Genomic DNA, 24,939 nt, shown 5'->3' on the forward strand with positions numbered 1-24,939 from the left:
TCTTACGATTCAGTGGGGCATAACCAGCAGTTAAGTCATTTAAGGGTTTCACTATCTTGGAATAATCGCGGATGAACCGTCGATAGTATCCCGAAAATCCCAAGAATGATCTTAGCTCTTTTAGGTTCTTTGGTTTTGGCCAGGTCTTAAGAGCACTAATCTTTTCAGGATCCATCCAGACTCCTGTCTCAGATATTATGTGGCCTAGGTACCGGACTGTACCTGAAGTTTGGAAGAACTTGCATTTTTCTGGGGATAATTTCAACCCATACTCTCTTAGACTTCTCAATACTTTTAGAAGCCGTTCTTCATGCTGCTCAGGAGTCTGGGAAAACACTATTAAATCATCAAGGAACACCAAGACCTCGGTGAGATGTAGATCCTCCATACACTTTTCCATTAAGCGTTGGAATGTATTCGGTGCATTGGTATTTCCTTGAGGCATCTGATTAAATTCCCAAAATCCTAAGGGACAAGAGAAGGCGGTTTTGTACTTGTCAGACTCCTCCATTTCTATCTGGTAATAACCAGACTTCAAGTCCAGGACAGAGAACCATCGAGAACCCGTTAAAGCAGAAAAAGACTCTTCGAGGTTCGGCAAAGCATAGGAATCTTTCACAGTTTGTGAATTAAGCTTTCTGTAATCCACACATAGTCTTACGTCGCCATTCTTCTTACGTACGACTACGATTGGGGATGCAAAAGGAGACACAGATTCCCGGATGACTCCTGACTCTTTTAACTCTTGCAAGTGCCGTCTGACAGCAGCCAGATCATGAGGGTGGATCGGACGGGCTCTTTGTTTAAAAGGGGTTTCGTCAAAAAGCTTTATGTGATGCTTGACTTGGGATGTTCGACCAAAATCAAGGTCATGTTGAGCAAACACATCAGACATATCACTGAGCTTCTTACTGATCCTATCCTTCCACTCTTTAGGCAACAGGGAATCTCCAAAGTCAAAAGTAATCACTGCTTCGGAACAGCTCTGACCAGCAGGTAAAGATCCCACCTCGTGTTCTTGAGGGATGATACTCTCGATGGCATGCACTTCAGCAACCACAGCATTTGGCAGCAGTACTACATCCCGATGCGACTCATTCCGTAGCTGGACAGTCAACTTTTGCGTTGGAAATGATGGCACCTGAACTACACCTCTTGAGAAAAGAACACCTCCAGGAAGGGAGGAGTTTGATGGGGGCTCCAGAAGAACACATTCTTTAGTGGATAAGCAATTCACATTTGCTTTTTCGCAGAGAGCAACTGTCTGCTGTGCTGGAATCAATACGGGCTCCTTGCTTTGTAGTCTCACCAGTCCAAGGCATCCATTGGCATGCTGTTTATGCCGTAATTCCAGAGTTTTAAGCACAGCACTGTACCCGTATTGTGGAGAATGGTGTTCAAGGATATTCAAGTTAGAACATTCATCATACAAAGAATCAAGATTATTCATCCCGATTAAGACTTGAGATTGTTTTTCTGGTTTGAAGTCAGGAACAACTAGTGCCAGTGTGGAAATTTCAACCTCAGATCCAACCATGTCCTCTGGAAAAGTTATTGGAATTTCAACGTATCCTTTGTATGGAACTGGCTGACCATTTGCTCCACTGACCTCAAGCAGAAGATTCAGGGGCTTTAGAGGATGATTAATCAAGCAAGCCTGGTAAAAGGACCAAGGAACTGTGGTCACCTGCGACCCTGTGTCAAGTAAGCAATGACATTCAGTCCCTGAGATTCTGACTTGTGCTGTACACTTGGATCCGACCAGACGCTGAATACGGAATTTGTGGTGTGAAGGAGATTTGTTGCGTGGGCCTGAGTTTATTCTGGGGGGACTACCTTTAGGTTCCCTAGTTCCAGTTTGTCCCGCAACTGGAACTGTTAGGCGTTTAAAGAAACGGCACCAACATGACTGTTCTCTCTATCCCACTCCTGTTGCTTCAACCGCAGTTCGTTTCTTTTCTTTTCAACTAGCCTGGGGTTCAGAGAATTTTCGCAGGTTACAGATATGTGGCCATCTTCACCGCATCTGAAGCAGTAACCAGGGCGTGGTCTGGATTTCATGACAGGATCACCGTTTGACTTGGACGGTTGCTTAGCAACAAACTCAGGAGTGGTGGAAGAGGGCGATGTCTTATGCTTGGGTTTGACAGTCTTTCTAGGCTTTGGAAGAGTCAACGAAGTTAACTGTTCCTTTAACTCAGCAATTTGCTTCTTCAACTCAGCAGTCTCAGACAACAATTTTGACTCATGAGGGGATTTGCTTGAAATGGTAGTATCTTGGCTATAAGCATGAGCAGATCTAGGTGATGCTTGTGGTTTCTGCTTAAAAGCACTGGTGTGGCTTCTCATGCGCAACCATTTCTGTGCACTCTTGTCTTCTCTAGTTCTAAGGGAACGCAGCAAGTCTTGGAACTCGATAGGGTCGTCTCTACGAGTTTCGAGACGAATCTCAGAAATAAGGATGTCATCCCAGCAGCCTCTGCAAAACTGCCGCAGAAGATGATGGTTGGCCTCAGACGATTTAATTCCACCTCCCCTGACTGCCTTGCTCAGAGCAACTTGAAGCCTTTGGAGATAGCTAGATGCTTTCTCTCCATCATTCTGGAATGTGTTCATGAATATTGAGAACAACTCGTCACCATCATCGATTGCACCATAAGCTGCATCAAGCACATTAAGGTAAGCTCTGGGAGAGGCACGAGGCCCTAAAGACTTGACGATATCAGTGGCAGGAGGTAAGAGACCTCATCCTCAAGAGTGTTAATTGGTCCACTGACTAGAAGAGCATTTACAATTTTGACACTTTCCTTCTATACTATTTCCATGTCCTCAATGTCAATTTACTTGCCACACTAATAAACTAATTTGAATGTCTCTTTCGTCAATTTTTTTCTTTTTGGATGTAAAGTATAAATAAAGCTATTAATTACACCTCCTGGCTGGCTCGCCACTTTTTATGTAGCACACGTGTCAAATAATATTGCACTTGTTACTAATATTACCCTTAGGCCAGTAGGTTCGATTATGGAGGTGTAATAAAGACAACACTAGTTAAATAATAAAGGAAATCTTTGTATTTAAATGAACTATTAGTGTAATTGTTGGTTTTCAAAAGAAACAAATAAGAATAAAATAAAGATCAACAAATTGTCACAGTGATAGGGTCTCAATTCAATTCACAATAAATGAACAATTTCACTACTCTCTGTTGTTCGTTAAATGAATTGGGTGCACCCTCTAGGCTATAAGGATTCCTAGAATACTACACCTTTAATATCAATAGCAAATACAACCCCATAAACATTTACTAATGTTTACAATTGTAAAATTGGACAGTTCACTGAATCACATTCAAAAATAACTCATCAGAATTGAACAAAATGTGTAAACAAAGAGTTTAGAAGAAGACAGTTCAATTAAATCAATTCAAAAGACTTGTTTGAACTGTTCAGTCCAAAAGGATGAGTTCAAAAAGTTCAGTTCAAATTCGTTTGGAATATTTGTTTCAAAAGATTTGATTCAAAAGATTCAGTTCGGAGAATCCACAGTTCCTTAGAATCGTGGAAAAATGATTCTATAGTTCCAAAAAAAATTCAGTTTGTGCAGGAAAACAAAATACTCTGAGCAGTCTTTCAAAAACAAAACTCAGTCCCGTTGAAAAAAACTAACAGGCACTCAGAACTTTCCTACCCAAATCCAGATGTTGATGTGAACTCAAATCTTGCATCAATCAATGTTCATCTCGCTGGGAAGGCTCGCCATCTTAGATCATAACGCTGAAATGAACACAGTTCCAGCGTAGGACAAAAACCTGACCTGCATGTGCAACAGGCAGCATTTAGTTCACATCACACATTAAATTCACATCTTTTAGTTTAACAACAGTAAATAGTATCACTTGTTATCATGTTCAACATATAACAGCTACATTTCCATCGAAATTCGACAGCTTAGATGACATTATGCAAACTCAACAACATAAAATCACTCGTTCAGTATGATCAACAACAAAATATGAACATTATGAACTCATATACACATATTTTAACCATTACATCACTTTTTGCTCGTTAAACATCAGATCTTATCAGCACTTCATATTAACAAATAAATACGTTTTCACTCTCTCTCAATTTAACACATCAGTACACAATTAATCACATTTATGAAAGTTTACACATTTCAAAATGTGTACTCACCAAATCCAAAGAAAATCGACCATATAAATGTTTCTTTTTCAGTCCTTTCTGACGATCTTAACTTTTACATAAAGTTATGCTGCTGCTGCTTGTCTCACAGTCACGCAGAGAAAAGAAAATGGTTCCCTCCATACAGCAACTAACGTGGTGGGGCGGGACTTCAATCTATACTTAATGTGATTGGATGATTACGGCAATGTCAGTCATCACACTAACATACATTTTACTTTGATTTTATAATTTCTTACACTTTTATTATCAGTCTTATTTCTGGTTAGTTTATTATTTTAACACTCTTTAATTAATTCCTTTTTGTAATAAATTTTTATTTTACAGGGTTACATTTACTGTTCAATATCATAATGTGCTACAGTATCGTTTGGAATTTAAAAGAAAAGGTACAATTGAAGCACTTTTCCTGGCGTACAAGACAGAAACATGATTAAGATTTTGTTACGTCCCTCAGCTCCACTGTGTTCTAATTATGTGTTTGAGTTTCCCCTGCTCTTAATTACAGATGAGCCACACCTGAGCGCAGCCGTATACTGAAGCTACAAAAGCTTTCCGGAAGCACACCTGGGCGCACACAGAGCCTGAGCCAGGAGTCTATGCACTGCCGTGCTGTCGTTGAAGCGTTAGGAGTCCACCCCGGGAAACAAAAGCGTTCCGCCTCAGTATTACTGCCTCTGTTTCTGAACAACCTACTAAATAAACATACCCCTTATGTTGGACACGAGCTGTTCTGTGTGCGTCTCTCCATTTATGTTAGGGGTGGTGTCCGTCCGCCCGTAACATATTGGAGGCTCGTCCGAGATTAATAATTTTGATTAAGTCGGACTTTAGTGTGAATTGCGGAACTTTTGAAGGCTACAACATTTTGGTGAGTGTTCTGGTGAGCAATTATGATTGTCTGTTCCTTTGTTTAGTTGACGTTTATTTTATTTTGGTGGATATCTCAGGAGGGGGCACGTAGGAGATGCCTCGAGCTGAGTAAGCCACTGAAGATTGCGTAGGTATTTAGGATTTTGTTTTGGTTTTTGTGTATAGTTAGTTAGAGAAGTGGGACAACATTTTTGCCTATCAGAATACCTTTTAGTTTAGTTGTATAGCTTGTGATAATTTGTGGCATATCGCCTATTTAGTGAGCGCTGGGATTCTGATTGTACTAGCGTATTGATTAATTTGTGGGTGGACATTAAAATTCGTGGTCGTTTGTAGCCTATATTGTGCTTTTCGTTTGACCACTTTAGATATTCGCTACCTCGTAGCTTTGTCGCAGTTAAACTGCTTTGGTGAGTGTTTATTTGTAGTTTTTGTAATTTAAATTTTGTGCGCGCTTTAACTGTCTTTACCTTTAAAATTAAACGTTAACAAGCACTTTAAAAATTACGCGTTAAAATGGCAACAGAGGAAGTATTCGTTAAAGAACCCTCTATCGAGTTATTTTTGAAATTTTCGAAAGAGCAGTTACTGAATTTGGCTGCAACTTACGAGGTTGAGCTCACTTCTGCTGAAAAGCGCACCAAAGATACAATCAAGACCGTCTTACAAGCTGCTTTGGTTAGTAAGGGCATTCTGCCTGTAGAGAAACAATCCTCCGTGTCTACAGAAGCGTTACAGCTGCAGATTCGGTTAAGAGAGTTAGGTATCAGAGAGAAGGAAATTGAGTTCGACCGTGAGCGCATGCAAGCACAGGCACGTGAGCATGAACTTGAAAACCGACTCGCGTTGAGAAAGTTAGAAATCGCGGCTCAGAGGGAAGGTGTCGCTCCTTCTGACCCTAATTCATTTGATGTCACTCGCCACATCCGACTTGTGCCCCCTTTTGTGGAAAGAGATGTGGAAAAATATTTTCCCCACTTTGAGCGTGTCGCGACTAATTTAAATTGGCCGAGAACTGCATGGGCATTCCTCCTGCAATGCGTTTTAGTGGGACGGGCGCAGGAGGTTTACTCATCGCTAACAGTGGAGCAGAGCGGTGACTATGATGTTGTGAAAGCGTCAGTGTTGAGGTGCTATCAGCTGATCCCTGAAGCATACCGACAGAAGTTTAGAAACTTAAAAAAAGCTGAGCGTCAAACTTTTGTTGAATTTGGTCGAGATAAAGCAGCTCTGTTTGATCGTTGGTGCTCATCACAGCGGGTTGATAGTCAGGAGAAATTGCGTGAACTAATTCTTTTAGAAGAATTTAAGAACTGCCTGCCAACCGCTGTGGCAACCTATTTAGCTGAGCAGAAGGCCGAGTCTATTTCTGAAGCTGCTATACTTGCTGACGAATATGTCTTAACGCATAACATTGCCAGGGAACGTTTTCGCTTGAGAGTTAACCCCTCTACGACCACTGATGTAGACACGAAAAAGAATGCAGTAAAGCAAGAAGACAGACACTGTTTTTATTGTAAAAAGCCCGGGCATGTTGTGGCGGACTGTTTAATATTAAAAAAAAAACAGTCCACGAAACCAATGGGTCTCGTTAGTTCTTCGAAGAAAATGTCGCCTGTCCTTCGTGCAGCATTAAAATCAGAGAAACCCCAGTCCATGTACGAGCCCTTTCTGACGAATGGGACCGTATCTGTGCCTGGTGAGGAGGCTGTCGCTGTGCGCATCTTGCGTGATACGGGAGCTGCACAGTCTTTACTCCTTCGCGGCTTGTTGCCGTTGTCTGAAAAGACTGCAACTGGTAGTAGTGTCCTTGTTCGAGGAATCGAGATGGGTTTTCTTGATGTGCCGTTACATTGCGTGCGTCTTGATTCAGATTTGGTGTGTGGTGATGTGGTTGTTGGTGTTCAAGACTCTTTACCAATCCCCGGTGTCACGTTTCTCCTTGGCAATGACCTAGCCGGTGGAAACGTATGGAGCCGTGGCGATGTCCCACCGGAGGTTGTGTCTGTGCCGCTCATTCAAGAGTGCCCCGATGAGTGCGCACAAAAATTCCCAGAAGTTTTTCCCACCAGTGTTGTCACTAGGTCGCAGACTCGAAGGATGAGGGATACAGTACCTCCCCTTGACATCGACCTAAGTGACAGTTTCGTTGCTCACCCTGCGGAGTGTGAGAGGCTCCTTGAACCCACTTCCGCTCCGTGCCGCAGTAGTCCTGTACATGTGAGGAACAGAGGAAAAACCATAGAACCAGATATTTCGTTATCTTTAGAGAAACTCATTAGTGCTCAACAAAAAGACCCTACTCTTGTTTCATGTTATAATACAATTCAATCTGTTTCAGACCGTGCCAGCGAGAGTTCTGTTTTCTTTGTCAGAGATGGCTTACTTATGCGGAAGTGGACGCCTCACAAAAGTAATGAATGGAATGACATTGAACAAATCGTTATGCCGACTGAAAATAGACGTGCAATTCTGAGTGTCGCGCATGATTATGTTTCTGGTCACTTAGGTGTGACTAAAACATTCAACCGTGTTCTTCGTCACTTTTTCTGGCCGGGGCTGAAGCGTGATGTGCGGCAATATTGTAAGACGTGCCATGTCTGTCAGGTTAGTGGTAAACCAAACCAGATAATTCCACCTGCACCGTTGTACCCCATACCTGCCGTAGGTGAGCCTTTTGAGAAAATAATCATTGACTGTGTCGGTCCTCTGAGAAAAATCACTGCTAGAATTGTGTCCAGGGCTCTATTAAAATTCTTTGCTTTTGTGGGGCTACCGAAAATCGTTCAAACGGACCAAGGAACCAATTTCACTTCGCGTGTTTTCTCTCAAGTCCTAAAGTCGCTCCAAATTAAGCACCGCATTTCTAGCGCGTTCCATCCGGAGAGCCAAGGCGCTCTCGAACGTTACCATCAGACGCTAAAATCTATGCTGCGTGCATATTGTTTGGAGGTGGGTGCAGACTGGGAAGAGGCGATTCCTTGGATGCTTATGGCATCTAGAGAAGTCGTGCAAGAGTCAATTGGTTTCAGCCCTGCAGAACTAGTGTTTGCTCATGATGTTCGCACGCCTTTGAGCGTCATTAAAGATCAATGGATGAGCAAGCCTACCTCTCGTAGTGCAGTACAATTTATAAGTGACGTTCACACCCGACTACACAGAGCGCGTGAACTCGCTAGAGAGAATTTAGAGAAGACCCAATCTAGCATGAAAACATGGTATGATCGCAAGGCCAGAGCCCGTTCGTTTAAACCTGGAGACCAAGTGTTGGTTCTCTTACCCGTGCCCGGTTCTGTGTTTCAAGCTCGATTCAGTGGACCATATACTGTTGAAAAAAAAATATCGGATCTGAATTATGTAATTGTGACCCCAGACAGACGAAGACATTCTCGCGTCTGTCATGTAAATATGCTTAAACCATATTATACACGTGAAGAGGTTAAAAATAGCTTGTGTGACCTTAACGTACCCGGTCCTGTCGAGGTCCCCGTGTTGCCGTCTTCACTGGTAGACGATGATGATGATGAGGTGACTCCTCCGTCGCGGTGCGTGATTGAAGGTCGACTTAAAAACTCCGCTATGCTGTCCGGTATTGTAAATCATTTGCCACATTTAACACCCTCTCAAGCAACTGACATATCGTCTGTGATAGATGATTTTCCTGAATTATTCGGAGATGTTCCGACTGTGACCACCGTTCTGGAACATGACATAGACGTGGGTGATAAGGGCCCGATTAAACAGCACCCATATAGAGTAAACCCAGAAAAGCGAGCTATCCTGAAACGGGAAGTTGAGTACATGATACAGAATAATATTGCTGAACCTAGCTCTAGTCCGTGGAGTTCCCCGTGCCTTTTAGTTGGAAAACCTGATGGCACTTACAGGTTTTGCACGGACTACAGGCGTGTTAATGCCATCACTGTGCCAGACTGCTATCCACTACCGCGGATGGATGACTGTGTGGACCGTGTTGGCTCGGCTACATTTGTCACTAAAATCGACCTCCTAAAAGGTTACTGGCAGGTGCCCCTTACACCAAGAGCAAAACAGATATCAGCCTTTGTGACCCCCGATGCGTTTATGAATTATAAGGTTATGGCTTTCGGAATGCGGAATGCACCTGCCACATTCCAGCGTTTAGTAAATATTGTTTTAGCTGGAATGGCAAATTGCGAGGCGTATTTGGACGACATAGTCCTATATAGTACACACTGGTCCGAACACATGACACAACTTCAAGAGCTTTTCCGTAGACTGTCCAGTGCGAAGCTCACGATAAATCTAGCAAAATGTGAATTCGGAAAAGCCACTGTCACTTACTTGGGGCGGATAGTTGGTAGAGGACATGTTTTGCCAGTAATGGCTAAAGTAGCCGCTATTCAGGAGTTTCCTGTGCCCTGCGACCGGCGTGCGTTACGCCGATTTTTAGGAATGGTAGGCTACTATCGCAGTTTTTGTAAGAACTTTTCGACTGTGGTTTGTCCCCTCACTAACCTATTGAGCCCCAAAACTAAGTTTGAATGGACGGAGTCCTGTAACCGAGCATTCGAAAACGTCAAGGCTCTCTTACTGACAACTCCCGTGCTCGCTGCGCCAGATTTTAACAGACCGTTTCAGCTTGCTGTGGACGCTAGCAACGTAGGCGCCGGTGCCGTACTGTTGCAGTCAGGTGCAGACCATGTAAATCATCCCGTGAGTTTCTTCTCAAGGAAGTTTAATTCTGCCCAGCGAAGGTACTCCACTATCGAGCAAGAGACTTTGGCTCTAGTATTGGCTATTCAACACTTCGAAGTGTACTTGGGTTCTACCATACATCCAGTTAAGGTCTATACTGACCATGACCCACTCAAGTTCCTCAGTCGCATGTACAATTCTAACCGCAGGTTAATGCGCTGGAGTTTGTTGCTTCAACCGTTTAACCTCCAAATTGTACATATCCGAGGAGTAGACAATATTGTCGCAGATGCGTTGTCTAGGGTGGATGCTTAATAGTAATAATTTTCTTGTGAATTTTTTTTTTATATATACTCGTATATACTCGTTATTTACTCTGAGATTTACTTTAGTTTATTGAGCCTGCTAATCTAATATAAGTCTCTAGCGATGTTTGTTTTTTTTCTTTTTTACACATAAGTGTGTATTGCCTATGAGTTGACCTTATACACCAAAGTACTACATTCCTGTAATTCTATTTTGTTTCCATAGGCCTATACAGATACCTGAAAGCTGAACACAGAAGGCTAGAGTAAAAATAAGTATTTCCTATGTTTAGAGTATGGCGACAGGTCACCATTTCGGGGTGGGGGTGTTACGTCCCTCAGCTCCACTGTGTTCTAATTATGTGTTTGAGTTTCCCCTGCTCTTAATTACAGATGAGCCACACCTGAGCGCAGCCGTATACTGAAGCTACAAAAGCTTTCCGGAAGCACACCTGGGCGCACACAGAGCCTGAGCCAGGAGTCTATGCACTGCCGTGCTGTCGTTGAAGCGTTAGGAGTCCACCCCGGGAAACAAAAGCGTTCCGCCTCAGTATTACTGCCTCTGTTTCTGAACAACCTACTAAATAAACATACCCCTTATGTTGGACACGAGCTGTTCTGTGTGCGTCTCTCCATTTATGTTAGGGGTGGTGTCCGTCCGCCCGTAACAATTTTGTTTTGTAGTTTTCTCATGTCTGTATAAAAAGTGTGTCATTGTAAACAGTATTCATTTTCATTTGTCCAGTTAGGTACTTTTTGGTTGTGTTTACCGTCTCGTTAAACAAGGAAGAACCATGTAGAACTCAGTAAATATAAAAGTCCAATTTCATTGGCAAGGATCCAACAAATAAAACGGCTCCTTTGAACGCTCCCGCCCCCCTTTCTCTCTCGCCGCCACTGTGTTGCAAGTGCACAAGTTAGTTTTGCATCTAATATATCGCGAAAAGAGTAGCAAAAGTCAAGGCGCGAAATTTGAAATTGCAGTGACAGATTTGAGAAGTTGCAATTGCCTAATTGAGGTTGTACAGCGAGTGCGAATGTAAGAATAAGTGCAAATATATATATTACAAGTTTGTGTCTGTCATTGTATTTTACACATTTGTGACTACTTGTCTGCAGCTTCAAATTCAGAAGACAGGTTTGTGACTATTGTCTGCGAGTGCAAATTTCAACATTCAACTTTTTTTACATTCAACATTCAATTTTTATTTTACAGGTTTTCACATTGGAGCTGTGAATGTAAATTTTTGCGTACAAGTATGAATATTTATTGTACAAGTTCTCAAATTCACATCTACGTGCTCTCGAGTTTTGATACTCTTTTACCTTCATATTGTTCAGCCCTAACTTATTCATGATACAGCACTAGCCTAGAGTACCTAATTGCTTTTATAAAACGGTTACCACACAATACAAATATTAAAACCAAAAAACAACGCAAATCACTTCCTTCCACTGGAAAAAAAATAGTCCCTGACTTTAAACAGCAACAGAAGTTACATTATTATGCCATTAGATGGCAGCAAAGACTGTCTTTACGACTGAGTCAGTCAGTAGAAAAGACTTTTACAGCCAACGGAGAGTTGCTAGACCACCCTGGCTGCAAAATAAAATTTGCTGCCGCTAGGGTGCGTCTAGTTCTAGGCTAGGACTGACCTGAAGGAAAATGCTATATCTACTGTAAATGCAGGTACACTCACTTACTCGATCTCTCACAATACTCTACTCTATAAGCTTCAATGAACAATATCAATGAGAACATGTTTACGTTGCGGTCATAGCCATCATGAATAAAATAAAGCTATTGACCAATCAGAATCAAGGACCGGAACTAACCGTTTTATAACAGAAAATACATTTAAACATCACACAGATCATTCAAGATAACAAATACAACTTTACACCATTACAAATGTACAACTCATAACATGAATGCAACTGTAACTCCTTGTTTTTGTCATATAATGTGCACATGTAAATGTGACTTTATAGCTTTAAGGGCATTCTGTTACGTACGCACGCGGTTGCGGGGAGTTTTAGTTTTGAACACTTGCCTGTATGCTACCCGCTGCACGATTGTAACAATACAAAGTATTCATTGAACCCTGAGACTCGTGTGTGGACATTTGAATTATTTACATGGTGTCAGAAGCATTTGACGGACACATTGCTTCTCTAAAAAGATGGCCAAGTTTCATCCTCCGGAAAGTTTCGCTTTTGAATCGTCCAAATAAATGGGCTGACTGGAAGCAACGTTTCCTGCGATTTTGGCTGGCCACTAAACTGAGTAAAGAGGACGGCGAAGTGCAGGTCAGTTCGCTGATTTATGCCATGGGGCCAGAGGCTGAAAACATTTTCAAGTCTTTCACATTTGAGATGGAGGGGGATGAGAAGACATGTGCATATGGGCATGATGCATACTTCTATCCTAAACGCAACGTGATTCACGAGCGCGCCTGTTTTCACCAGAGATCGCAGCAGCCCGGTGAGAAAGCTGAAATGTTTATCAGAGCCCTTTATGAGCTATCAGAACACTGCGACTTTGGTGTAAATAGAGACGAACACATCTGCGACCGCATTGTTATGGGCATTTTGGACAAGGATTTGTCACGTAAATTGCAGCTAACGGCTGATCTTACACTTGCCCAAACGATTACAACTGTTCGCCAGTCTGAGGAGGTTGCAATCCAAGTTCACCTGCAGGGGGAGTCACATGCAGCAGTACAGGAAATCCGCGGGAGAGGATTAGGCAGAGGAAAGCCCAAGTGGAAACCTAAAAAGAGAGAAAATGATCAAGGAGACTCAAACTGTGGAAAACAGCCAAGAACTCCACATGCAACAAGTGTAAGAAGGTGGGTCACTGGGAAAATAAATGTTATAGTAAATCAGTCAGAGAAGTGACAGAGACTGTTTCACAGACACCATACTTCCTGCGTGCAGTCACAAATGAAAACAGAAGTGATGAACGATGGACAATACAGTTTACAATTGGAACAACACCGGTCAAATTCAAAATTGACACGGGTGCAGATGTAAATATTATGGGAGCAGAGGCGTTTAACAAACTAGTTTCCGACAAGAAATTGGAGTCATCTAATATCACACTGTGCAGTCCAGGTGGTCAGTTGGACTGTTTAGGAAAGTTCCAAGCCAGCACAGAATATAAAGGAAAGCCATACTGTTTTCCAGTCTACGTCATCGGTGGAACAATCTGCTAGGCAGAGCTACCGCAATGACCATGGGGCTTGTGAAACGTGTCGAGGAAGTCCACACAGCATTCGGTGAGCACGGAACACTCAAAACCGAACCTGTTAAAATCCTGTTAAGAGATAATGCTGAGCCATACACAGTGCACACTGCTCGTCGTGTCCCGTTGCCTCTACTGCAAAAAGTAAAAGAGGAATTAAAACGCATGGAGGAAAATGAGGTGATTGAGCCTGTGACTGAGCCCACTAACTGGTGTGCACCTATGGTGCCAGTTCCAAGGAAAAATGGGAAGGTGCGCATCTGTGTTGATTTGAAGAGGTTAAACGAGGCTGTAAGGAGAGAGAGGTACGTCCTTCCAACTGCTGAGGAAATTACTGCTAAACTCAGTGGCGCAACCATGTTCACGTCACTGGATGCCGCCTCCGGGTTTTGGCAGATACCTCTGCATCCTGAAAGCACCAAGTTAACCACCTTCATAACACCCTTTGGGAGATATGCGTTTAAAAGACTCCCATTCGGAATCACAAGTGCTCCGGAAATCTTCAAACGTAAAATGTAGAGACCCTCAATGGCCTGGTAGGCGTGGCTATCTTCATGGATGATGTCCTTGTGTATGGAGATTGTTGGGAAGGAACAACCAATCAGATCAGTTGTTACTCCATGACATCAGTTACTTTCTGTTCCTGATGAGCGACCATGCTAGGTACCACTTGAGTTTCTCTAGCACTGAACTTAACTTGCATGGTCAAAGTGGATATGTTTAAGTTGTGCGTCAATGATACCATGTAAGTAATTTAATGAGTGTTTTCTATTGAGTGTCACATACGATGAATAATCAAAACATTGCGAGTTCGTTTGTCTCTGAGGTGACGACTATCCTAGAGTCTAGCCTAAGATGTTCATTTAATATGTATATTCCAAATACACTTGAGTTCAGTATAATACTGATCACTGATTAATGCTTATACTGTGTATAAATGTATGTTTGAATAATGTATAGATGGTCTTTCTGTAATTATATATATGTGTTAGCTTATTGTGTAATGACTAGGGGTGTAACGGTACGCAAAAATCACAGTTCGGTACGTACCTCGGTTTAAAAGTCACGGTTCGGTTCATTTTCGGTACAGTAAAGGAAAGAAATGCAAACATTAAACTGCAGGTTGTTTATTACTATAAACTTTTTTTAACAATTTACTTACACTTTTTTAAACACTTTTTAATAAAATATAATAAAATATATATAAAATAAAAAAGAATAAGAAATAAAATACTGCTGCAAAGTTCTCCACTAAATAAAATACTCTGTCTCAAACCAATATCACATAGTCAAGTCAAGTATATTTGTATAGCGCTTTTCACAATACAGATTGTATCAAAGCAGCTTCACAGTATTAAATTAATATAAAGTAATACAACAAGGTTTGTTTCTAGTGGAATTTATTGATTGATAAAATAAAATTAAATATCCCCAAAATATCCCCAACTGAGCAAGCCAAAGGCAACAGTGGCAAGGAACTGAAAAAACTCCATTCAGTGACCTAATGGTGTCCTAAAACTCCATCAGGTGACCTAATGGAGAAAAAAAAAACCTTGGGAGAACCCAGGCTCAGTCGGGGCCAGTTCTCCTCTGGCATTTATGAACTAGAGGCCGGATTGTAGTTTGAACTGTAAGATTAAAAATATTATATGAATGCCTGGCTGAAGAGATGCGTCTTTAATCTAGTTTTAAACTGGGAGAGCGAGTCCGAGCAGCGAACAGTATCAGGAAGACTATTCCAGAGTTTCGGAGCCAAATGTGAAAATGCTCTCCCTCCTTTGGTTGATCTGGATATCCTAGGTATGACCAAAAGCCTCGAATTTACTGATCTTAAAGAGCGCGATGGATTATAGGGCGATAGAAGATCCGTTAAATAGACTGGAGCTAAGCCGTTTAGGGCTTTATAGGTCAGTAGCAATACCTTGTAATTAATACGGAACTTTATAGGTAACCAATGTAGTGATGATAAAATCGGTATTATATGATCATATTTTCTTGATCTAGTAAGAACTCTAGCGGCTGCATTTTGGACTAACTGTAGCTTGTTTATTGAGGATGCAGGACAACCAGCTAATAAAGCATTACAGTAATCTAGTCTCGAGGTCATGAATGCATGAACTAACTTTTCTGCATCAGAAACTGATAGAATATTACATAATAAAATATAATGAAAAATATAAATAAATATGATTACAGTGAGTGCAGCATTACCAATCCCAGCTTGTTGTAGGCCTGCTCATATTTAAAAAATATATAAAACTTTTACAAAGTGTAAAGTGCAGCATCAACAGTTTCAGTTTTTAGACCTGCTCATATTTTTAAGAACTTTTCCACAGTCTAAAGTGCAGCATGAACAGCTCCAGGCTGAAGGCCTGCTCAGATTCATTCAACTTTCATGTTTTTTGTCAAAAAAATTAACTTGTCCACATTGTCTACGGAAAGGGCAGATCTGCTGGCAGTTACAATGTCTCCAGCTGTAGAAAATACCCTCTCGCTAGGGACTGAGGTAGCAGGTACGGCAAGGTAGTGCTTTGCTAACTTGGCAATATGAGGATATGTGGCCTCATTGGTCCTCCACCATTCAAGTGGGTTTGAATCCAGTGAAATGCAGTCCACAACCTTGTATAAGCTAACCTCTTCCTTCACCAGCTGCAAAGTAGGCTTGTTTCCCACCTGAGTCTTGAAGAGTTCACCAAACAGTTCAGCCATGGCTGACTTCTTGACAGGAGGAGATGAAGCCTCTGGGTGTCCTGTCACTGGGGATGAACTAACTGCTGTGGCCCCCTCACTCTGCAAAATAAAATGACAAAACTTTAATTACTACTGGCACTGTCATCTTTATTTATATAAGCTTTTTTAACAATGCAGATTGTTTCAAAGCAGCAAGTATTTCAAATTATACAGTGAAGATATTTTACACACAAATTAACACAATACCTGTTCTTCCATGGTTGCAATCTCTGTGATGAGGTTGTTGTAGATTCTGTCACGACAGGCATCATCCACATGAGGAAGGGCCTTGAACCTCGGATCAAGAACTGTGCATTTGTGGAGGAAGTCATGACAAGCAGAGTATCTGTTCTTCAGGTTTTCTGTGATGGCAGCCTTGATTTCTCTCACAGTTGGACTGTCTTCCTCGTTGGGTGCCATAGAGTTGAGGACTGTGGTTTGGAGGGGGAGGATCATTGATACTGAAGGTGTGGATTCAGTGCTCATCAGTGTTGTGATGGTTTTTAGTGGTTTAAGAACCTCAAGTACATCCTCTGCTATTTTCAGATCCTGGTCAGACAACGTGCTTATTTCTTTATTCTTCTTGAGGGCATTTTCTGTCAGTGCAGAGTACACAGCTGCTTGCTGTTCAAGGTACCTCTCAAGCATATAATAACTGGAGTTCCAGCGGGTGGTGACATCATGAATAAGGGTGTGTTTTGGTATATTAAGCATTTCCTGTTTGCTCTCTAAAATATATGCAGCTGTTGGGCTGCGGTGAAAAAAAGACACAACCCTTCTGACTCTACCTAGCACTCTGGACACCTGGTTGAGACCTGTTGCTTTCTGTGATGCTAAATTAATTGTGTGTGCAAAACACCCAATTTGAGGGCCCAGTCCAGCTTCACTGACTGCATTGACAATATTCCTAGCATTGTCTGTTGTGACAGGAATTGTAGTTCCTGGCCTCTCCAACTTCCACTCCAACACTGTCATCTTAAGTCCCTCTGCCAGATTTGTGCTTTTGTGTTGTTCATAAATGGGGCGGGTTTGCAAAACATGGCTTTCCATGTTCCACTCTGGAGTAATGTGATGGGCAGTAACTGTTAAGTAACTCTCGGTAGCTCTAGATGTCCATCTATCAGTTGTGAGTGCTACAGCAGATGCCTTAGACAGCTCATGGACAACAGCAGTTTTAGCCTGTTCATAAAGGGCGGGTATAACTTTTTGGCTGAAATGTGGACGAGAAGTAATTTCATACCTGGGCTCAATCACCTTCATCATGTGCTTAAAACCAGTGTTCTCAACAACCGAGTATGGTCGTAGATCAGCTGCTATAAAAACACCAATTGCTCTCGTTATTGCGTTGGCCCGATCGGAATTAACAGCAAAGGTCTGTTTAAATGCCGACGGGAGCTGCGTTTGAATTACGGTCGTTTTTTCCTAGTTGTAGTAATGTCATAGACAGTGGCTGTTGTACAGCGCGCGGTTTGTGATTTATTTATTTTCAAAACCACTTCAGCGGAAATCCCGCCCTGCAGTCGATTTCATTGGTTTAGGTTACAGTGACGACGGGTAGGTTTAGAGATCAGTGTTGGTGTAGGGCAATCTGTACAATGATTGACATATTGACATGACCAATGAAAACTTTAGAATCAGATGCAGGGCGGGATTTGCGCTGAACGCAGAGACTTCCGCCACTTAATATGTTCGTGTGGAAACACGAAAATGTACCTATGTTCCACACACAAAATATTGCATTCAGTCATTCGGTACACGCGTACACCGTACCGAAAGCCCTGTACCGAAACGGTCCGGTACGAATACACGTACTGTTACACCGCTAGTAATGACTCAGCAAAGGACATTTCGGATAATTCCGTTAATTCCGTCCAAATTTGTCTACAGTGTGTAAGCCACTTTATGACCTGTTAAAGTCCAAGTCAGTATGGACGTGGGACCATTCTCAGCAGGAGGCATTCCAGTGGATTAAAGACATCCTGTCCACTTCTCCAGTCCTGAAGTTCTACGATGTGAACCGGCCCTAATGCTGTCTCACCTGAAGCCAGCAGTTATGGCATAGGCGGAGTACTGTTGCAGCTACATGAAGAGGAATGGAAACCTGTGGCATACTGCTCACGTCGCCTGTCTGATGCCGAGACCAGATATGCACAGATTGAGAAGGAGTGTTTGGCGAGCGTCTGGGCCTGTGAAAAATTTGAAAAGTATCTGTGTGGCCTTGAGAGCTTCAAATTGGTCACCGACCACAAACCTCTGGTGCCACTCATGAATCAGAAAGACCTGGACAACGTGCCAATACGGTGCCAAAGACTGCTCATGAGACTTATGAGACTTAAACCGATGGCCGAATATGCACCAGGGAAGACCTTAACAGTGGCTGACACACTCTCACGGAGTCCACTACAGTGCCTGGAAACGGAGACTGACACTCACTCAGACGTAGCGTGCTATATAGCAGCCGTTGTACAGCCTGCCTGCAACCCCACGTAAGCTTGAGGCCATAAAGACAGCTACAGCAGCCGACTGTAACCTTCAACTGGTGTTGCAGTACATAAAGTCAGGGTGGCCAGAGTACATAGGCCACGTCCCAGCAGCAATCAGAGAGTATTTTCCCATGAAAGCTGAATTATCTGAATGCAATGGGATCGTCATCAGAGGCAGCAGTATGGTGATTCCAGATGTGCGGAGAAAAGACATCCTGAACCGAATACATGACGGACACCAAGGTTTGACAAAGTGTAGAGAGCGAGCCCATGCGTCCGTATGGTGGCCCAGCATCTCAACAGCAATCCAACAAAAAATCCAGTCCTGTCAGGTATGCCGTGAGATGAAACCCAGCCAGCGGAAAGAAGAGACTGACCGGAAGAGAAGAGAAGAGACTTGCTATGGACCTGTGTGATCATAACAAACACACTTATCTTGTCGAGTCTGACTATTTTTCCCGGTACCTGGAAATACTTCACATGCCGACAACCACACGCAGAAAGACCCTCTGCTTGCCCTTATGTGCTTTCGGTCAACGCCTTGCACCACCACAGGCGTGAGCCCGGCAGAGCTACTCATGGGCCGGAAGATAAAGACAACCCTTCCAACACTGGAGGCAAATCTAAAGCCCCGATGGCCTGATCTGGAAACGGTCAGGACTAAGGATGCATGGGAAAAGGGGAAACAAGCATTCTACTTTAATCAGCGCCATGGAGCTAGGCCCTTGCCTTCTTTAAAGCCAGGTGATCCCGTCCTCATGAAGCTGGACCATCAGAAAGCCTGGAGAACACCTGCCGTTGTCACGGGAGACAGGACCACACCACGCTCCTTTGTTATTGAAACACCTCAGGGAACAACTTTGAGATGCAACCGGCGTCACTTGCAGCATGTTCCTCCGGCAGCTGGAGACACTCACCCTCTAGCTCCAGATGGACTACAGTAAGGTGCTGCCACACAGCAGCCTGACACTGCAGTCTTCGCTGACACTGCATCACCAACCTCCAGTGTCAAACCGCCAGAGACTCAGACTGGACTGTTCCATACCCGGTCTGGTAGACTGAGTAAACCTTTTGAAAGGTTGAATCTGTCAAGGTGTGGCTACTTTGTTCATCTTTGGAGCCATGCACTGTGGGGAGGGAAAAAGATGACTTAAAGGAAATGTTTGTTGATTTTGTGGACTGAAAAGTTTATTTACACTGCAAAGAGAGCTTATGTTCTAATGCTCGTTTATATATTGCACAGAGTAATGTTTGATGAGTTAAGCCTACTGATACTAGTGCCTTACTGTTTAATCAAGTGCAGTACCGTTCAAATGTTCAGTTATAGGAACAGTAAGGATATCTTCGGTATCTTGTGTATCCTCAGAGAAAGAAACAAAACTTGAAAGGGGAGATGTCATTTAATGTGCACATGTAAATGTGACTTTATAGCTTTAAGGGCATTCTGTTATGTACGCACACGGTTGCGGGGAGTTTTAGTTTTGAACACTTGCCTGTATGCTACCTGCTGCACGATTGTAACAATACAAAGTATTCATTGAACCCTGAGACTCGTGTGGACATTTTAATTATTTACAGTTTTAACGAAAAATACATAGTTCTATAACAAAACGAAATCAGAATATGCAACAACATCACAAGCATCAAGCGGCCATTAAGTTACTCGAACTCATACTTCAATTAAACATACTCTTATGTTCACAGCTTGGATTACTAATCTCTCATTAAAGAAAAAAGTTAACAAACAAACACATAAAATCCATAAACGTTAAGTAATTAAAATAGAGCGTTCAAACTAACACATGACGTAACGGCGCTTCCTTAACATTTTAAACAGGTTAACAAATTTATAGGAAGAGTAAAACAAAAACAAAAACAGAAATACAAAAATACATGTATAAAGAAATATATAAAGAAAAGGAAAAAAACAACACTCAGTACATTATGCATATGATCACACGACCATAGATCACTCAAGAGTAAAGGTCCTTGCACACTGAGTCCAAAATTCTCGTATGCGTTTTTTCGTATTCGTGATTCGGTGGCTCTGAATTGTCAAAACACCATTCAAAATGTTTGCTACGGATGCGAAAAACGCAGAAACTCGAACCCAATCCGAATTTTTTTATGACGGACGAAAGTTTCGGAGGCAGTGTGTAAGCGTGATTGACAAAACATGAGGTCGTATTTATTTTATAACGTGCGAAAATTTCGGACTCAGTGTGCAAGGGCCTTAATGCTACCTTCACCTTAGATTAATTACCTTCAAATAAACTTGACTTTAATACAAACCTGATTCACTTGTGGTTTGTGTCCACATGTACCAGAGACAAGGGTCCTCCTGGTACAGTGTAAACTCTGCGTACAACACAGACAAGACTTGACAGCCTTGAGATGATGCTATGCATGGAGGCTGCAATTCTTCTCCACTGAACCCTATTGCCTATTGACTCCAGTCTCCCTCTGACCATCCTGTAGCCAGCGTTTGGTAAATGATTCTTGATTGAAGCAACCAAACTGTCAAGTTCATCATCACTGATGGAACTATACATGTTCCTGACAGAGAGCTCGTACTCATCCATTCGTATGAAGATTGTGCTTCTTGAAACACACATCAGTTTAGCTATGCAAGTCAAAGAAAGTTGAGTATGGAGCATTTCTTTCAAGCCTTGTTCTCCAATAAAAATTCTGGGTCGCCCTGTGGTACCACCAGAAACTTCCACCGTGAAACATGGGGCTGGACGTTCCTCACAAGGTCAAAGTGCTCTTGCAAAGCCTGGGTGATAGCAGGAGGTACTTCTACATGATTAGATAGGGCCTGCAGAAGATACAGCTCCTGACGACAAATGAATTCGAAGTAATCCAAATTCAGTGCTGTTGTGTTGAATCCCAGTTCTATTTTATGCAAAAGCCTTTGAAGAATGTCTTAGCTGTTGCGAGACAGAACAAAGTATAGTTAATAATGTCTCACGGTCTCACACACACAAACCACCATTTAAAAGTTGTCAATCACGAAAATAATGTATGCATATTTTCCAATTAGCATACACAGGTTTGTACGCTAATAATTTTACCAATTAACAAATTACTGCATTTCTAAAGCTAGCTACCCCTTAGCTAAAACCGCTAAATGTAAATAATTGGAAGATTAACTAAATGCAGTAACGTTAATTGGTTGATCTTCAAGTTATTTAAATATAGCAGTTTTAACTAAGGCGTAGCTAGCTTTAGCAAATTTCAGTAAGGAGGGCAGAAAACTTCTGCTATTAGTTTTTCGAACGACAAAAATGTAGCTAACTTGCAATATTACAGTGCATTTGTGACTTACTTGTTCCGACATGATGGCCCATGAAAATTATTCTTCTCTCAAACATCAATTGATTGCACCTGCAATCGCATGTCTTGTCATGATCTGTGTTGAAAGTGACCAATCAAATGAGCGGAGACATCAGCCACTGTCCCCGCCTCCAAAGTCTCAAAAGTCAACTTGACAAGCGACCCAGTTGCTAGGGCGTAGAAAGGGTGGAGCGCGTTTGTGCACGCGGATACTTTCTGAGCGCTCGCCCGAGGATGGCATTCGGCGCGCGGATACTGTTTTTTGTCCTCGTATCCTGTGCACGCGCATTATTTATGTGCGCGAGTTTTGAGACTAAATAAACGCCATACACGTGCTATCAGAAATTTCCTACTTACCACTTCCGAAGTCGTGATTACGAGCTCATAGCAACCAAATTTTGACTGAGGTCTTATTTCCAATTCTTAAAACTAGGAAGCTAGTATTTACGATAATTCCGATAGCATTGTTATAATTTTGCATAATTTCTCAGAATACAAATTATTTCAAAATAAAATGTCCTTAAATTAATACTATAGTTAATAATTATTTCAATAGCCTAATCTAGTGTAAAACTCGTCACACACGGCCACATGGTGTCGGCAAGTTCGACAAAAATTCTAACCGGCATGCACTAATTCAAGTTCAAGTCGTCATAGTTGGGTAAACTTCTATATTGGTGAATGAGAGAGTACATTAAATATATGTTTAGTGTTCCCATTTGTTCAAATAGCAAAAGAAAAACTCCACAATAGTGTTTTCACAACTTTCAAAAGAGGAAAAACAATAGTTTATTATTTGGTAACATATTTTAAAATGTAGGTGATGAGACAGTGCTTTCACTCATCTGTGTGTTGATTAATGTTTATTTTTTTATGGTGGTAAAAACATCCGTCTCATGCTCTGTAAAGTGTTTCATTGATAACTTTTCATGTATACAAATCATACTTATTTTTTTATGAAATCATAATTATTTATAAATCTTGTTTCAACACAAGAAGACTTGAAGAAATTGGAAAAGATTGATTTCATTATTACATGTGCACATTTTGCAGATGCTTTTATATGAAGTGCATTCAAGTTAGACATTTCATCAGTTTATGCATTCCTTGTTTCTTGTGAACAGAACTTGCTTATGCAGGAACTTCTCATCATGTAATCGGATACTTAATGTGTGATCTTGTGATCCGGATGTGATCTTCAATTCTGTGGGTAATTTCACAACTTCAATTGTGTTTATCTTTGTTTGCATTAATGTCACATGTTTTGCAGGAATAGCATGGATGTTTTGGTCTCAGAATTACAGAATTTGAGATCTGAGTTTTTGGCAAACTGTCTAGATGCAATCATTTTTTTTAAATAAAATAATGATTTTAAGAATAGAATACCAATTTTTTTTGTCCAGCCATGGCTGTAAAATTTTCTTTGGTCTCAACAGACCTATACAAACATCATTGTACAAACATAAACATATATAAACATACCAACATCATATCACATCAGTGCCATACATCTCTCCACCCATCACAGCATCACTGCAGTTTGCCCCATACACACCGTGTACAGTATACTTTCTCTCCAGAAAAATACAATTTAGTGTGGTTTATTCATTAAATTTATTGCACTAGGTATAAAAGATCGCTTATAGATATTCTTGTTTGCCAGAGGCACTCTGTGTCGTCGTCCTGAAGGGAGCAGCTCAAACTCAATATGGAGGGGGTGTTTTTTGTCACCAATGATGCTCAGGGCCTTTCTATATAGAGCTGTACTATAAAGGACATCCAGTGACTTTTGTTGCCGGCCTATTACCTTTCCTGCTGTTTTGACTATCCTGCCCAACTTATTTTTATTTATAAGTGTTAAGTGACCGAACCAGACTGAGATATTAAACACGAGAATACTCTCTATCAGGCTGGCATACACTTTCTCCAGAATGTTCTGACTAACACCGAACTCCTTCAGTTTCCCAAAACATTCTCTGCCCGGCTTTTTTACAGATGCAATCAGTATTTTCAGTGAAACTTAATTTATCATCCACATGTGTACCTAGATACTTAAAACTGTTTACTATCTCCACTGTTTGACCACAGAGAGTAAGCGACAGGGATGTGCTCCTTTGTTTTCACAGCATTGATTGACAGAAAGCTGGACCTACACCATTGCTCCAGCCAGGAAACCTGAGTAAAATAATCAGACACAGCATCATTCTTATAAAAAAGACCAACTAAGGCCATATCATCAGCATATTTAAATAGTTTATACTTGTTGTCTTGCAGTGTCATCTCATTAGTATACACAGAGAATAATAACGTTGATAGAACACAACCCTGAGGTGCTCCTGTGTTTAGGACAATTTCCTCCGATACTGTTCCTCTGACACAGACTCTCTGTGGGCGGTCGGTTAAAAAGTCCTTGACCCAATGTACAAGACCCCCATTCACACCTAAGTCCAAAAGCCGTTGCAGCAGAATATGGATCTGCATTGTATTAAAAGCAGAGTTAAAATCTATAAATAAAATCTGTGCATACATGTTGTTCTGCTGTAAATGACTAGAAACCATGTTAACCATAGTAAGAGTAGCATCATCAGTCCCCCTATTTGTCCTGTAAGCAAACTGTAATGGATCGAATCGAATTGTTCTTTTATGCATGAGGTAAGATGTTTACTGACAACCTTCTCCATGCACTTAGCCAGTATGGGGGTTAAAGCTACAGGGCGGAAGTCATTCAGGGACTTAGACATTGGTTTTTGGGGTACTGGTCTTATAATAGAATGTTTCCATTTGAAGTCATTATCACCAGTTTTATTTATATTTAAATATATAACATTGACCTGATTTTTTTTGTCACTTTCTGTCTTTTGAGTGAAATAGCCTAATGAAAATGCTACCAACTTTCAGGCAAGTACAATTTTATAAAATATTTGTCAGAACAAGACATTTAAAACCCTCCAAATACTTCTGCTGCTAGTTCAGTTTACTTATTTGAAATGAGTTGCAACATTTGATTTCACTGCACTTGCACTCAATTCACTTAAAATTGTTAACGAATCATGCTTTTTTGAGTTGGAATAACAGCTGAA

General features: G+C 41.6%; 1 protein-coding gene across 1 annotated transcript in view; it reads right to left on the minus strand.

Annotated features, from left to right (window-relative positions):
• LOC311094089 (uncharacterized protein) overlaps positions 1-24,939 on the minus strand; it is a 35,388-nt gene that overhangs the window by 7,582 nt on the left and 2,867 nt on the right. The window contains exon 2 of the mRNA XM_084131828.1: positions 3,691-3,816. The gene's annotated coding sequence lies outside the window, so the exon portion shown is untranslated. The remainder of the gene's footprint in view (positions 1-3,690; positions 3,817-24,939) is intronic.

This window comes from Abramis brama (genome assembly GCF_963993115.1).
Source record: "Abramis brama genome assembly, chromosome: 12".
Classification (NCBI taxonomy): Eukaryota; Metazoa; Chordata; class Actinopteri; order Cypriniformes; family Leuciscidae; genus Abramis; species Abramis brama.